This window comes from Dipodomys spectabilis, unplaced genomic scaffold (genome assembly GCF_019054845.1).
Source record: "Dipodomys spectabilis isolate Male_0828 unplaced genomic scaffold, ASM1905484v1 ptg000009l, whole genome shotgun sequence".
In the NCBI taxonomy this organism is placed as follows: domain Eukaryota; kingdom Metazoa; phylum Chordata; class Mammalia; order Rodentia; family Heteromyidae; genus Dipodomys; species Dipodomys spectabilis.
In genome coordinates, this window is record NW_024870686.1 from 3,586,359 (window position 1) to 3,602,450 (window position 16,092).

Here is a 16,092-nt window from a genome sequence, read left to right on the forward strand (position 1 = left end):
GCCAGAAGTCAAACTCAAGGAGTATAGTGCTAGTCTTGAGCAAAAAGAAGTGCAGGAAAAGTACCCAAGTCAAGACCCAGATTTGTGGTGTGTGGGTATGTGTCACAGAAACAGAAATGAAGAGGAAATGTAATCACAGTATGATACAGCAGATAAAACCTGAATATCAATTGAACCAACATTGTAATATAACCCTGATAGGGAGACACATGAAGAGAAAAGGAAAAACTTATGGAAGATCACACTTAAGCACAGTAGGCTAGAACTATGCTATTGTTTGTAATTTGCCTTATACTACTACTTGGTTGTTATTAAGGTTGGCACATATATTCTATTGACAGTAGCTTTAGAATATTTTATGAATGGAATGATGAATGGCCCAAAGGAAGAGTGTATAATTATTGGTATAAACATTGTAGCTTTATTGTTAGATCATAAAAAGACAGGTTTTTTGAAATAAAGAGTGTAATTTATTTCTCAAAATTCAACAAATGAACATATTAAGTCAGAAGGAGACTATTAGAAGCTGCTGACAGATGTGTGATAAAAAAATCATTGAGGGTGAGAGAAAATGAGAGAAAAAGAGGAAAAAGCAATAGAAAGATAAATAAGTGAGTACATTTAACAATTTTATTAAGTAACCTTATAACTCAATCATTACCAGACCAAATCAACTCAACATCATTTGATGCTTTGCTGTTCTCTTTTAGATTAGCTCCAAAACACCAGAAATCCCTTTGGCTAATATCTTCAAAGTAACATTAAGAACATTTAAATCAATTTTCAACGAGATATAAAACAGATCCATTTCTAACTGCTCCTAATTGTATCTTACCAGAAAACACTAAAACAACCTTGCATTTGTCAACCTGGAAATGGCCAGTGGTAATCAAATTACCATCCCTATAAACTGAAAAGTGTTAGTAAGTAAACTGCTTTTTGAGAGCAAAGGCAGAGATGAACTTGGAAAGCATTCATGAGCTCAAAATGTTTACATTGTGACTAGAGGCAGATGGATCAATAGTTACATGCCCAAATGTGGCTGGAGGCAAATCAGACTGTCTGTCTTAATGTAAGAAGGAAGGAAGGAGGAAGGGAAAGAAGACAAAGAAGGGAAGACCATGGCATGGGGGAAGAAAAAAAAAGTATGACAACATGGAAAACATCTAATAATTTGAAAGAAGTTAAGTACCAACAGAATTAAATTAGCAATGCAGGTTTGGCCTGTACTGGAGGGGAGGATTTTACAGATAAAGTCCAGGAAGGGCTGGCTCCAGAAGTAGATTGGCAGATACCTGAGCAACAGGCAAGGTGTAGCAACACCACATGCAGTGAACACCCTCTAACTTGTTCTATAGGATGTGATATCTACTTTTATTCTTAAGAAATCTTTAAAAACTTGTCTGAGAGATGGAAGGTTATAATATCCACCAAATTGAAGAACATATTAACCAAAACATACTTAGAGCTAGGCATCAATGGCTCATGCCTGTAATCCTAGCTACTCAGAAAGCTGAGATCTGAGGATCACAATTTGATGCCAGTCTAGACAGACAAATCAGAGACACTTATCTCCAGTTAACCACCAGCAAAAAGTCATGAAAGGTTGAAAAAAAATCTCCATTCTTTCTTTTTCTGAGAAGCTGCTGTTGGGTTTATGTTTCTATAATAGAGAAAAAAAAATATGTGGCCCAATTGGTAACCCAACTGGTAACTTTCAGTGAAAAAACCAGGCAAGAGCCAGAAGCCCTAAGTACAAGAGGCCCCAGTACAAAATAATAACACTACTACTAGTAGTAGTAGTAGCAGTAGTAGTAGTAGTAATATAAGTAACATACTTAAAACAAAAGCCAGTATAATACAGAAAAGACAAGTAGCTCATATAAATGAAACAGTCTTTAAAAGGGCATTGAAACAAAACCATTCTTTAATAGTTGGTGTCAAATTAGTTTTTCCCATTATGTTATTAGCCTAAGTATTTCCATTCATCTACTAAGTGAAGGGGTATTTTTCTGCTAGTAACCTCGAGTCAATCTTCTTTCCAGAAGTTGATTATACAACTGGAAATGATTTAGCAGAAAACTCATCATGGTTTAAATTTATTCCAATATATGGTATGCATGAACATTCAAAGATTGATGTATTCATTAAAATGAGAGGCATTAATTCCTTAATATTTATTTAAATTAAAAAACCCTTGGTGGCACAAATATAGATTAGTTGAAATAGGAAATTACACATAAAAATGCAATACACAGTCTTGCCATAGATATCCGACCAAAGATTCAGACTAAAACATGACTTGTTTTCTTTGTCAGAAGTTACAAACTATGCATTCCTTAACAGAAACTGATCGAAACAACGGGATTTGTGCAAACCACTCTCATCTGAGATGTAGTAAATTCTTACTATATCACCACAGCTATTCTTATTCTTTCCCTGAGGCTTAACTTGAAAAGTATATAATAAACCTTATTTCTACCTTTTCATGAAATGAATACATGGGGCTATAAAGTTCTATCTATCACACACATATTATGCAACATTGCACTTTATAGACCCCATTAGAAGATGCCATGTGGCTAAAAAAAATAATTCAAACTCTCACGAAACTATTTAAGAGTATCCTAACATATGATAGAATGCTATATGGGACAGTATATATTGACAGTTAAAAACCAAGGAAGCACTCAATGAGTTACCAGCTCTACAGTAAATACGAAGTACTTAAAATGAGTTAGAGAATGGAGAGATAACCCAATATAGGTTTAATGTTCCAGGGAAATCACATGGTTAAGAAACATGCTGAACAGCATGTTGACTTCATAAATAGTCGGTCTGATGTATAGCTTGGTGGTAAAGGCATTGTTTAGCATGTATTAGACTCTGGGTTCGATTCCCAGCACACAAACATATTAATGACTCCATAAATTCATATTACACTTTACATCTTTCAAAGTTCCTTCACATATGCTATCGTTATTCTCCATTGTCAAGAATAAAACTCAGTGAGATTCAGTCACTTCCTTAATGCTGTGTGGAAGCCAAATAACAGATCTCTCCTAGTCACTAGGGCACAGTACATCAGGAGATGTGGCGCAAACAGAGGGCATGCTCAACTAAAGAAAAGAGAAGACAGTAGGATGGCTTGATGCATCCAAGTGTCAAATGAGCTCCTGGGGGGTAATGGTTAACCCATTTTAAGCAATTATTCATCAATTAATCATCCACTGAGGTATCAAGATGTGGGAAGCACTCACCACTATAAGGAAACCTCCTTGACTTCAGTGAATATCCTGCTTTAAATAGCATATTTTTGTCTAGGTGGGTGCCTTTCTACATATGAAGTAGAGAAAACCCTTCTCTATATAAAATAAAAGGAAAAACTCAGAAGAAAAAAAAGGTCATTGTGGGTACTAATTCAGTGTATTTAGAGTAAAAACTATAACAAACCAGTTGCCATTTACAAAGTGGCAAACTGTGCAGGGAAAAAAAATGTACTATAAATATGCTTCACAATGCAGTTGTAATGTGAATAGGTATTTCCTTCTGGGTCAAACTTTTGTTCTGAGCAAAACTGTAAAAAGAAAATAAAGGCACCTTTATCCTTGTGGTTGGAAAAAGCCAGCCAAACTGATACAGGAAGGGAATAAAATTAGTGAATGAATGAAATTGCTATTCCAAGAGAACATGTATGTTTAAAACTTAATTGATAGGGCAGGCCTACAGGCATCGCCTCTTGTTCACACTATCTTTTTTTAACCTTCCATCTGCCTTTCATTGGTTCCCAAACAGGGCAAGCCCATAAAGAATGCTGATCAGCTGAGAAGATGCTATTCTCTCATTTGTGCTTTTTTGAAAGCATGGACCAAATGGGAGATGAATGGTATTTTTCTGTGAGTAAAAGCATCAAAAATTCCTTGAAGATTCACAGAAAACAAACATCCATGGCAATAAGGTAACATGGACACAGTCACTTTCTAACCACAACTAAGCTTTCAGGAGAAAGAAAAACCTAGGAAACTCAAGGGTACAAGTAGAGGTTATAGAATGTATTCATTAGATCACACAGCATGCAATTTCTGCACTCACAGTGCTGGTGCTTTTCCTCCAACTGCACAGATCCATCTCAGAAGCCCTCTTGGAACTGCCAATACAGTCATTATCAATTATGTAATGCAAGGGGGGAGCAATGATTAATAATTCACAGCTGAGACATCCCCATGATTTATAATCTTGCATGTAACTGTCTACAGCTAGTATTGGGAACCTGTCATTAAAAGGCATTAACTTGAGAAAATTAGAGTTCTGTATTGATTACCAAACATGTATAGTTTATTGTGGAGTGATGCTTTAATTTATATTCCAAGCAATGCTCTAGGTGAATAACATTTGCATATAGAGGACCGCATCCTGAAGCCATCTGGTTCCACAACATGACAGGAGCTGCGGGTATGCATCCTCTCTAAATGACTGTATTGCAGGGTAATAAGCAGAGAACAAACTCAGTGTTGTTTATACAGGGCAGCATTAAGTAAAGGCACAATTAGTAGCCAAAGAGATGAGATGTTGATTTGACTTATGTGTGCAGAACTCAAGCTAATCAATAGCTAGATAAATAATGTAAGGTGAATATTACCTTTCTACATTTTAGATAGTTAAGCTACCTTTCTCTTCTTTTGCTCTTTCTACCTTCTAACAATTTACTTACCTTAATAACATTAGAGGGACATCACTAAGTTACTTAGCCCAATCATAAGTGTATGGTAAGATCCTAAGAGAATTGGATGAGAGAATGATCAACCCACATAATCAGATTGTCAGCACCAATCATTTGAGCAAGTACCTGAGAGCGGGGAGCTTTACTGCAGAGAAAATAGAAGGGGTTTGTGAACATTGTTTAGTAGACAAATCTCACAGCGTACAGGTGACAATGGGTAACAGTGGCTTCCAGCCTTCGCTGTGTCTTGGGATCATCTGGAGAGATTATATAAAACGTTGATGTCTGAGCACCATCCCTTGAGAGGTTAATTTAATTGGTCTGGAGTGGACAACTAGACACTGGATATTTTTTTTAAGTTCCCAGAGCAGTTCCAATGTGCAGTCAATTTTGAGGACCACTGGTTGTGGAACGATCAAGTATATGTCAATAAATATAACACAGATAGAATGGAATGTACTAGAACAACTAAGATTTTGGTATGATTACAAAAACTAGTGTTTGCAAAACATGGAGCAGGAAATAGAAAATTAGTATATTACAGAGAAAGCTGGGTGCAGAATTTGGGTTATACTCTACTGCAGTCCTAACTGTTTGGCAGAAGAAGATCAGGCGTAATGTGGGGATGAGGAAGTACCCACCTTTTGGTACTTGACAGAAAAGCAGTATCCTTTATTTGGAAACCCCGCAGATGAAGGATGTGATGTACAATGGCTGAATATAGTGGGAATCAGAACATGCTATTCCAGGCTATAAAACATAGAAAGAGGTACAAGTCCAGAACGGGATCAGAAAATCAGATTTTACAGCTTTGAGATGAGGAGTGGAAAATTATTCTGCCAAAAAACAACAACAACAACAACAAATGTTTTTGAGAAGCTGATGAACCACATCTCTGTCTAGTGTATGTCTCACAGGGGCTACTAGGGAAAAGCTCTCTGTGTCCCACCTTTTATCTGTGCATTCATACCTGGATGTAAACAGAAAGGAAAGGGTGGTATTAGGAATGCTTATAGCTAGATGTGGTACAAAGTGATAAAAGGAGATTAAAAGAGTGTTTTTAAAGGCTTAAAACCTCAAAGATAAGCATCTGACAAAGAGCATTCAAGGCAAAGAACAATAGATTAGAGAGGTAGCTTTGATAAATTTTCATGCTGAGGAAACAAGAAGAATAAAGAAATAAACCATCTAAAAGGAGCCCAAAGACCTCTCAGCTCATGCATTATTAATAACAAAGAAGAGGAAAAATAACTAATCTTGACAAATAGAATGATGACTGCTTTGATGTTCCTGTGCTAGTCAAAGATGAATGAAGAATATACAAATATATGCATAGTTAGGATATAATTACATTATGCAAGACATTGTCACATTCTCTCTAGATCTAAATGGGGTCTAGTTTAAATATTAGTAAGCTATTCTGGATAGATTTCAAGATATTTGAGTTCCGTTTGTGCTTTATTTGGTAAGCATCATTCGAGATTTGTTTCCAAATAGGTAAAGATCCTTGAGATGGCAGTCAGATTGAATCTACCAAATTGGAGCCACTATTGAATTTTTTTACTCTGTCCAGTCAACAACAAACTTCTAGCTCTTGCTAAGCCATAAAGACCCACAGGTATCAAACTTTAGTTCACCTCCTCCCTTTGAGACAGCAATAATATGTTTTTTAATCTGGAGCCTGAAGAGCTTTATTATCTGGGGAGGAAATGTAATGGAAGAAGAGTGAAGAAGTGCCAACATGGCCCCATCAAATAAGGTATTGGCCATCGTTTCTTGTGATTAGATTAAAGAAATCTCAGGGCACTTCAAAGCAATTTATAGAAAAACACATTCCTATTTACCTGGGGAGAAGTGACTCAGGTTACAGCTCCCAGATCCTAGCCTTAGTGCCTTAAATTTGATTAATGGGGCATATTGCTTGGTATTAAGCTGCATCATGCTAGGCTGCAATGAGATGTGGTATTGACGAGGACTTTTCTATTGCGACAGGCCAGTTCAGAAGAGTGTATGAATTTGAAAGGAAATGAACTTGGCCTCAATTTCTTCCTAAGTCCTTTCTTTTGGAGCAGATGTTTATATTCTCATGGCCCATTTCTATTTTGTGTGTTTCTTCTCTTTGTTTTCATTCCCAAGTAACGCTCTGTAGATACCACTCTATCAGTCCAAAAGGATGTCTCAGCTTGGGTTCTGCAATCACTATGAATAGGTTCCTTTGAAATTTTATATTACATATTTAACAACGATCCCCAAGCCTTAGTGCATGCATACTCAACAAATAGTATCTGGTATTTACTGGACATATTCATAATCAGGAAAACTCATGTTTATCATCTACTTTTACGCCCATAATGCTCTTGGATAGAGTATGATAAGTCTATTACACATATGATGAAATGGAGACCTGAGGAGTTAAATCATCAGGCCCCAGGTTAATAGCTATTCAATAAAAGAATGGTATTCAGGTTTTCCTTCTTTTTTCTTTTTTTTTACTCAATGCATATTGCTCAGGAGCTAAGGACCAAAAAGCACTAAATCAAGAGTAAAAAATATAGTAATTAGAAGGATATAAAAGTACCTTTATTGATATTTTGTTATAGTGAAGGGGAGAGATAATATACAAATAAAAATGTTGACATCTGGGTGCCAGTGGCTCATACCTGTGTTCGTAGCTACTCAGGAAATGGCGCAGTGGCTCAAAGTAGTAGAATGCTAGCCTTGAGTGAAAGAGCTCAGGTACATTGAGTGCCCAGGCCCTGAGTTCAAGCCCTACAACCAATTTTTTAAAAAGTTGACAAATTGTGCTGTCATTAAATAAAGAATAGAAGTCAGGCAGTGGCTGACATCTTGTGCCTGTAATCTGAGGTACAAGGGAGGTGGAAAAAGGGAGGGGATAATAGTTTGGGGCCCAATCCAGGCAGAACATTTCAGCAGACCTGTTCTTAACCTGTAGTTGAGTGCTGTGGCACACCTGATATCCTAAGCTACATGGGAGTGGAGAATGGGATGATCATGGTTTTAGGCCAGCTCAGCAGAAAGGTCAAGGATTCTTCATCACAATGGAGGTAAGCAGCTTGTAATGGTACACAGCCATCATCATCTCAGGCCAGTTGCATGCCCACACAGGAAGTAAGAACCTACTTTTAGAAAAAGATGGAACAACAAAAAGTGAGAAACTGGGCTGGAGTCATGGCTCCCAGTACAGTGCCTAGCAAACACAAGGCTCTGAGTTAAAACTCCAGCACTAGGGAAAAAAAAGATACCTTCTTTCAAAGAGGTGATCAGGGAAGGCTTTCCTGCAGAGGTGGCACAGACTTCAGTCAGCTACAGAATAGGTGAGAGGGACAGGTGCAAAACTGGTACTCAGGTTGGAGAACCCAAGCAGGCCTTCCTAACCATCACACCACAGCTTCTACTCTGGGACTTTCTCCAGCGAAATTGGAGACATTCATTTTTCATATTTCATTTTTCTCACCAACCATTTTTCTCACCTGTCTAACCAACCCACAGTTTAATGCTGCTATATCTTCTACCTACAATGATTTGTTATTGTCTGAAAGGGAGAAGTGCCAATAATCTACTTTCTAATGTGTTTCTCCAGGATGCTCATTGCCTTGCAACTACCTGGAGTCTGGCTTCCTTTACTGCTTTTTATCAGCTACATCTCCTCACTGTTTCTCTTGCTGTCTTTCTTGTATGGTACATAATGTACCCATCTCTCCTCCCTCAAACCAGCTCTCAAACAGCCATTTTCCATCCACCTGCAACTCTTGTAAATCATAGTCTGTAATTTCTTCCCACTCTTCTCATTTCTCATTCTCTCTGTGGGCTCTGTGAACTTGCTTATCCTCCTTCCCTCCACAGAACCAAGAGAACAGATTTTTGACTCAAACAAATGGATTAGGGACTGAAGTCTGTGTCTTCAAAAGAGTTACAATCTCTCTAAACTTAAGTTTATATATCTGAGAAATAAAGACAATGAAAATAAACCAACTTCACCGTTTATAGGCAGCATTAAATACAATAAATTAGAGGACAGCTTAGAACTACATATAAAAGCTCAGTGTTACATATTATTATATTTAATTTTCAAGTCACTATATAACAACAGATTGATAAAAAAAAAACCTAGTGGAATGTTTTCAGATCTAATCTTTATTTTCAGTTTATCTTTAATTTTTAATTAAAATTTTATTAGCATTATTTAGTTGTACAAGAAATCTTTATTTTGACATGTCCATATATGCATTCCATGTACCTGGGTCAGACTCATTCCCTCCATCACTCTCCTTTCCCAAACCAACTCAGCAAGCTTCGCTGATAAATTTTCACACACACACACACACACACACACACACACAATTTTGACCATATTCACTCTTCCCTATCTCATTAGTACTCACATGTTTCAACTTTCTAATGTTAATTTTTATTAAAGCATTTATTTTAAATTACAGTCAAGTAGATTTCCCCATGGAATTTCACACATGCATTTACTATAATTTAATCAAATGTATCATATACATGTATACATACAACTATGTAATACAAATATATTTGTTTATATATATGTATGATCCTATATGCATTTAATGTTTATCTTAATCCTTTAACCATATGTAATATTTCTAAATTCCTTTCTAATATTTTACATAAATGAATACCACTGTGATCTCAAAATCCCCTAATGGTGTTGATGATAGCACTTTGTCCTGATTCTCATTTTGTTTCATACCTTTTTGGTACACTGTGTCGGTTCATTCTCTTCTCCCTTTTCCTTTGGAATGCTTCTTTTATCATTCTCTGGCTCAACTGTGGTTACCAATATAACCTCATTGCCAGTTTATACACACACACACACACACATACACACACACAGTTTATAGTTTATAGGGTTACTTACAAGTCTGCTTTACTGCCATGTCTCATGGGTACCACAATGTCAACATTAATATGGTCTTTTTCTTTGGGTCTCTACATTATTTTATGTTACCAGGGTCCATTTTATTTTCCAAAGTAAAAACAATATTGGAAAATGTCTTATAGTTGTTGCTTGGTAGATACAGGACAAATATCCAGATCTCCTCCCTTAAAACCTAATAGTCTTTGGTTTGATGTGTTACACTTAGCATTTTACCATACGTACCTTGACCAAGTTAGCAATAACTTTATTCCATGTAGTTAATTATATGTGTTAGTTTGGCTACCAAAACAGTTTTTGCAGCAATTCCAGTTTTACTGTTTCTGGAAAGGTAGTTTTTAGATTTGTTTAATTTTAACCAAGTAGTCTTTGAATAAAGCAAATTACTCTCTATAGTATATATAGTCACATTGAATCAGTTGAAGGCTGTTATGGTTTGAATACATTTTTTCCATAGATGTAATTTGCTAAACACTTGATTCTCATCTGGTAGCAAATTTTCGGGAGGTGGTGGTAACTTTACTGAGTGGAGCCTAGCTGAAAGAAATAGGAGCTAGGTTCCATACCTTTGAGGGTATACCCAATTCTTTCTCCATTTCTCTGCATCCTATCTTAAAGTCAAGACCATGCTGACTCACACATTTCTACCAGAATATCACAAAGGCCTTTCCAGAAGACATGGAGGTTCCCTAAGGAAGAAGAAATTCTGCTTCTAGAGTTCTTTCAAATTCAAGATAATATACCAACTTTTCCCTGGCTTTCCATCCTGAAGATTTCAGATTGTAAGCTCTCACTAGTCAAGCTTCAAATGTTTTTTAAGACATTTTTATTGTAAAAATACTGTACAGAGGAGTTACAGTTACATGAGCAAGGTAATGAGTACATTTCCTATCAAGCATTGTTACCTCCTCCTTTGTTTTTCCCCTTAAATGTTTTCAATCATAGCAGTCTCTCTCTCCCATCGTTGCCATATCTATATGGAAACATATACACTTGGTCAGTGGGAGCTTCAGTCCATACCCTGTGTGTTTTCCTTTTATCATTAGAAACACGAACATCTCTCTACCAGCATATCTTTCTTTTGCACATTTGTATTATTCTTTTTGCATAGATGTCTTGGGTACTATTGGTGATTACGTACTCTAGGTAAATATTATATGGAAATATGTTAAATTGAAGATAGTGTGTTCTTTAAAAGAAAGAGCTTCTTGCCTCTCTTCTCTGCCACTCTGTTTTCTTCCTCTTCTGAGTCCTATCTCACTAACCTGCCCACCTACAAACGAGTAATGTCAGCTGACTCATGTCCTCAGTGGATGGCAAGGATTTGCAATCCAAATGTTTTAGCCTTCTGAGACAGGAAAGCAAACTCAACTGCTGCCTTGAGATCCAGGTGGTAGAAAAAAATTAAAACCTAATAAATCACAATTTTGTGTCTTTTTTGCCTCTGATACTTTGGCTTAATTATTATGTCCCACATTGATTACTTCACTATCTATCATTGCTCTCAAGTGATAAGTTAAGGACTCTAAGAGCTTTGCGTGTCACTATCAATTTGGGTTCTCAAAAATAAGACAAAAAAAACCTGATTTAGAGAGCAATCTCTATGGGATTAATTAACTCAGTGAAGGCATTTCCAGCCCTGGGTAAAGACTGATATGGACTAAAGATAGGGTTCAGTCCCTGTGTCCCAGTGGCTGAAAAATGCAATTAATCTAGCATATTTGGTAATACTTTAGGGTAGGAATAGAGGGCAAAATATGTTTGTGGGGTGTCACTGCTTTTTTTTTTAACCTTGTAGCCAAACTATAGCTTCGCTCCCTTCTTGTTTTAGAATAGGCAGCAGCTAAGTTGTGCATGGTAACAAGTATGATAATGTTCATTTTAATCCAGGGGGATTGGGATAATGTGAAGTATTTGAGTCATATTCTGCAAATTTGACAAATTGGAAGAAAATTTAAGATACTCACTTGCTTTGGACTTCTCATTCATGGGATAGATGGTATTGTAGATTAATCTCAGACCAGGCTCTCTGCTCATTTATTTGTGCTACCCCACTGGAGTCTAAATAAACTTCTCTCCACATGCCTTGCCCTGTTTCCAGAAATGTCTGAGCTATGTGCATTAATATTCTGGGGGACTAGAAAACAATTGTCCTACGGAGTGTTGAAGAAGGTGATATCATGCATGTCTAAGAAGAAGAGGGTAAGTTTGATTCTTGGAGAGACCATCTTTTCTTCCTTCCTTTTCTCTTCATATTTGTTCTTTTCATTCATCATTTCACCTCCCAATGTGCCTTTTTCATTCATTTGTTTCACCTTCCCATATGCCTCCATTCTTCTTCAATTGTTCTTTTGACAATCTAAACGTTATGAACATAAAAAGAATAAAATAGTCTTGATATTTCCAAAAAATATCTAATGATGTGGACAGTCTTTTTCTGGAGTGCACACGTAGACAGATTCAAGTTCATTCATTTTCACTACAGAAGAATCTGTCTAACTTACCACAACTCTGCATTCATAAATTCTTGCAAGCAGCATGCAATATGAATAGAAACATAAAACGAGTGGCTACATTAAGGTTCACTTTAAAAATCACCAGTGAAATTAGTTTATTCTAAATTCAGAGGGTTGAATGAAATAATCTCTTAATCTACCTTCTTATCCTAAAATTCTGACTGAAAGAAATTATATTTGGATCACAGAAATGGCATTTCCTTAAGTAGAATACTCACCAAAGAGAAGATATGTCTCAACATAGTCAAATTAATATGTTTTGCACCAGTTTGCAAACACTAATGATTATTTCACTTAAACTATGATTAAATTATTCATTAAGTCATAATACACTTAACCATTCAATAATTAACTGCCCAAGCAATAAGAATGGAAGTCTGATTTATTTCCATCTTAGAAAATATCTTGAGCTGACTGTCAAGATGAAGTTTCTTTGCTTTAACTAACACCTTGAAGAACAAGAATTGTATTTCTGTTAATTTTGTTGTTTTTTGTCTCCTTCCCTTTTTCCATCTCTTTTATTCTCTCATTCATTTTCACTCTTGCTCTCTTTGTCTATCTCTTCCCACATAGACCTCAGAAGACTTCAGAAAATTCTCCATATTAAATGGTATACTAATATACACCATTAATAATAAAGCAAATATACTTTTTTCTAATAGTTTTGATACACATAAAATGATATACCTGCCCAGAAACGTGGACTATTTATGTCATTCAGTAATACTACTTCAATACGAAAAAGTTCTTTGGGATAATAAAAGGCTATTTTTAATAATATAAGAAGTTCATGTGCTTCTGAAGCTCCAAGTACAGCTCTTAACAGTAAATATGATTCAAAATTTCAATCATTAATTCTATTTAGGCCTAATGTGTCATAAAACTAAGGAAGGAAGGGTCATTTTCCTCTCTGCTGGGGCACAAAAAGTGTATTAACTATCCCAGTCAGGACTGTGGATGATTTATTAATTCAATTTTGGAAAGTGAGACTGTCAGATCATATAAGCACGTATTGTAAACAAACTCTCAGAAGATTCTTACTCCTTCATATATTCTTTCTTTTAGCTAAATGACTGACAGTGTACCTCATTGTTAAGATTGATCTGTCTGTTATATCCCTCCCTTCCAGCCCCCAATATACATTATTTGAATTACCAGGGGATGGCCAATTGTGGTCTCTCAAACTTGATTTGACTACATTTAAAAATGATTTGACTACATATAAAAATTTGAAGTATCTGGAATGAAATAAAGAATCCTTCTAAGGACAGATACAAGAATTATTGACACATTGTGACGTGGTAAAAAAAAAATAAGTTGAGTCTAAAACTACTGGATTTTCCACCAATTTTGTCCATAAGTTATTTTACCTACGTTCTGTTCTTCCAAGTGGGAGAGGACCTCCAGGCTCCTTCTAAGCTCCACATTCCCATAAACCTACATTATAATATTAGTGAAACAGGATGAGGGAATTCTAGTCCAGAATAAACTTGAACATAGAAACCCAGGTTGTCTCCATATGAGTCAATGTAGTATCTGAGAAAATTACTGTGTTCAATGTGGGGCAAATATATGTTATCAGTGCAAAGAATCTTGATTCTGAAACCATCAGGGAATACGTGTGTGTATGTGTGTGTGTGTGTGTGTGTGTGTGTGTGTGTGTGTGTGTGCGCATGTGCACACACATGCACATTCTGTATCAATACTCTGAAACCAATTTTATTATCTATTCTTATAAGACCTTCAATTCTTTCTGCAAATCCTTTTTACATATAGAGGATGTTGGTTTTATTCTCACCAGGACTCTGAGAATTAAAATAGAGATTATTTTAATCATGTGATGGTGATTCACTTCCTAAGATATTCAGAGTGTGATAAATATGGGTGAAATCAAGGGATAATTTTCAAGATCAGAGAGTTGTTTATAATTTTGCATCATGCTGAAAGTATAGTCACCTGTTTCCTAACCAAATTATGCTCCAGAGGAAGTGTTTTTTTTTCTGTATTCCTATTACTTTTTATAGGGGATATGCCTGTCAAGTCTCTGACAAAAACCTTAGCTATAAAATAACTGAAGGCAAGATTAGGGAAAAAAGTGATACAAGAAAAAGAGTTTAACTAAACATCATTTCATAAAAGTAGAAAAGAGCAGACTAGGATTTAAAAAATCATTATTTGGCTCAAGCATCAGAGTGCTCACCTTGAGTTGAAGAGCACAGGGACAGCACCCAAGCTCAGAGTTTAAATCCCATGACCGAAAAAAACAAAATTCATTATTTGATTCTAACAAAACCTGCACCATGTTGTTTTACATTCAGGAGCTATTTAAGTTACAATAATAATGCTCTATAATATGTGTGCATACTTTACTTCCTAGACTAATATTTACAAGTAGCATGCTCAGAACTCCTCACATGATACTAGACCCTAGATATCACAAATGAAGACAATATGGTCAGTTCCAATACAACTAAGACCTTCCTGAATTGACATAGGACTTAAAATGCAATTTAGTTTCCTGAATTTAAATGTTAGATTTATGACTTCATTTTGTCCTTTGGTTTTGAAAATTTAAATTACGACCTTCAAATTACATGTTATAGTAATGCATAGTTATTATAGTTCTGTTAGGACCTGAATTTTGTTTTCACCTAAATTCATTATTTAAAGTCCTAATCCCAATACCTGTGGATATGACCTTATTTGGAAGCAGGTTTTTACCAGACAGTATTTGAAATGAGTTCAGTAGATGGACACTTATCTAAAATGATTTCATCCCTGTAGTTGGGAAATTTTAGAAGACCTACGTAAAAATGCCATGTGAAGTAGATAAAAGTATTGGTATGTGCATACCAAAAGTTGTCACAATGAGGGAAGAGGCAAGGAAAATCTCTTTCAAAGCTTTCAGAAGGAACTTATCAAGACTATGATCATTGACTTGTGCACTCCAGAACTGAGTTGATAAATTACCACTCAGTTTGTGTGACTTTATTATGATAGCCTTGGAAAGTACTACCATGCCTATGTGCATAGTTTGCCTCCTGCTTGTTATTTAAACATGGTGATGCTTCTGATGCTTGAAATAAAGCACAGAGCCCAAGGAAGTTTCATTTAAAATAAAGGGATGCTAGCTTTGCTGTCTGTCTTTTGACCTTGTTTTCTTCTTGCTTTGTTCCTAAGTCTGTTTATTTGAAATGATAGTATTGTGTCCAAGGGCTCTGAGGAAGAATTTGAATTAAATCAATTAGAGAATAAATGGACATCCCTCATAACTCCTTCATCCTTTCCTCTTTTTTGCTCTCTTCTATTTTCCTTTCCTTTTGCAGTTTACCCTTCAAGTTTCTCTCTGCATCAAGATCTTTGGCAACTTGATTCAGAAGAAATCAGTCCCAATGTTTCCCAGGAAGCTAGTCAGTTTCTCCTCATACTGAGGCTCTTCTCAAGGCCTCTAGTGTAGAATATCAAATAAGGTAATAAGAAGGGGTAGAAAGAGGCATGGATATGACTCTATCTCTTCATTCAAGTCTTTTGCAATGTGGAGGAGAGGGTTCTTGAGTCTTCTTCCTGATTCACGGAGTATAAAATAGCAAGCTGCTAGGTCATGCCTATTCTCTTCTATGTCATTTTCTTCTAGGCCAGTTGAGTGATTCTGTAATAATACCATTGTGGACTTCTCTATTCCCCAGAGAGAATACAGATAACTAAATGCCTATTTCTCTCATACTTCTCTATTTATATTGGGTTGTGAATAGCGAATTAATATTTTCAAAGATCCCACTCACAATAAAGACTAGCTATGAATTGATCTGTACCTCCTGCCAGTGTTCTTAAATAGCTATGATTTTCTATTTGCTCTTCAGCAACTGATGGCAAATCTTGAAAAAACAAGGGAAAAAATAAAATAATATTTTTCCCACCAAATGTCTTTGTTTTCA